The sequence below is a fragment of the Tamandua tetradactyla genome, chromosome 5 (genome assembly GCF_023851605.1).
Source record: "Tamandua tetradactyla isolate mTamTet1 chromosome 5, mTamTet1.pri, whole genome shotgun sequence".
Taxonomy (NCBI): Eukaryota; Metazoa; Chordata; class Mammalia; order Pilosa; family Myrmecophagidae; genus Tamandua; species Tamandua tetradactyla.
The window spans coordinates 83,818,360-83,820,066 of record NC_135331.1 but is presented as its reverse complement, the minus strand read 5'-3'; positions in this window follow the sequence as shown (position 1 = coordinate 83,820,066).

The window sequence follows — 1,707 nt, the reverse complement described above, 5'->3', positions numbered from 1 at the left end:
CTGTGTAATTGATACCCATTAGGTCACTTGTAGATTCAACAAATAGAGATTTTCTCTTGCCATGAATGATACTGTTCATGGAACTTAAAATTTTACCAACTTCTGCTGAACTGAAATAAATTCATTGGTTTTTTTTCTGGTTCTTATAATAGAGTCAGCAAAGTTTATATGGGCAGTATGTTTGTTATTGAAGTAGTAACAAATTTCGTTATGTGAAATGCCATATATAATTCTTATAAATATCTGTTCAACTTTAATCCCTAAACTTTTACACACTCAGTTGGATAAGTTTTTGTATTTAATAAATCAAAATAATCCACACAAATTTCTGTTCATCAAAACACACAATTAAAGGGATCAGAAGGCAAACAAACCTAGCAGTGGGGAAATATATTTGCCATCTGCCTTTCAGTCTGAGAGAATTTATTTCTATATTTGTAGCATGTCAAATTAATTTGAAAAGGCTTCAGGCCTGCACTTCTGGTCAACCAAGATCGTGGTATAACACTACAGAGTGCTGATCCCCTACAGAAACTTTGAACAACTAGCAAAAACTGGCAGATCGACATGCCTCAAAATTCTGGAAAACTGTTAAAGGGTTGCAGTAACTGTGTAAGTGCCAAATCAAGAAAATATAGCATGAAAAATGTGTAGGCAAAGCTCATGGTGACCTTGCTAATAATTCCCACACATCTACCTCAGAGCTGTGGCCCCTGGCCCTGTTCTAGAGGGAGCTTACCCTATGCAAAGACTTTTTTAAAAGATCCTCAATAAGTTCAAGGAGATAAAGAAAAACATAGGGAACTAAAGGATATAAGAAGAATAATGAGTAAACATATGAGAATCTCAATAAAGAGGTTGGAATTTTTTTCTTTGGCATGGGCAGGCACCAGGAATCGAACCCAGGTCTCTTGGTATGGCAGTCAAGAACTCTGCCTGCTGAGCCCCCGTGGCCCACCAAAAGAGGTTGAAATTTTAAAAGGAGCTAAACAGAATCGTTGTTTACAAGAGTCCCATCTTAGATACAAAGATATAAGCAGACTGAAAGTGATAGGATGGAAAAAATATTTCACGCAAATAGTAACAAAAATGTATTGGAGTAGCTAGTGGGAAATACCTGACACTGTTAAATTAATCCAATGGCCTTGATTCCAAAACACATTTGAATAACTATATAGCTTTTAAAGTGTCATCATTTGATTGTGAAAACATTGTGACCCACACTCCCTTTATCCAGTGTACAGACAGATGAGTAAGAAAAAAACACAATAAATAAATAAATAGTAGGGGATATGGGGGTATGGGATGTTTTGGGTGTTCTTTTTTACTTTTTTTTTGGATTAATGAAAATGTTTAAAAAAATCGGTTGTGATGATGAATGCACAGCTATATGATGATACTATGAATCACTTCTTGTTCACTGTGGATGATTATACAGTATGTGAATACACAATATATCTCAATAAAATTGCATTTAAAAAGGAAAAAAATCAGTACCCAAGAGAGGTCTGGATTGAAGATAGAAATATCAGAGAGAATAGACTTTAAGTAAAAAACTGTTACAAGAGACAAAGAAAAACACTATTTATCAATAAAAGTGCCAATTAAAAAGTATATTTAACAATTAAAAACAAGAGGGCTCCAAAATAGTTTATGAAAAATGACAGAACTGAAGGGAGAGATAGACAGTTCTACAATAATAGTTAA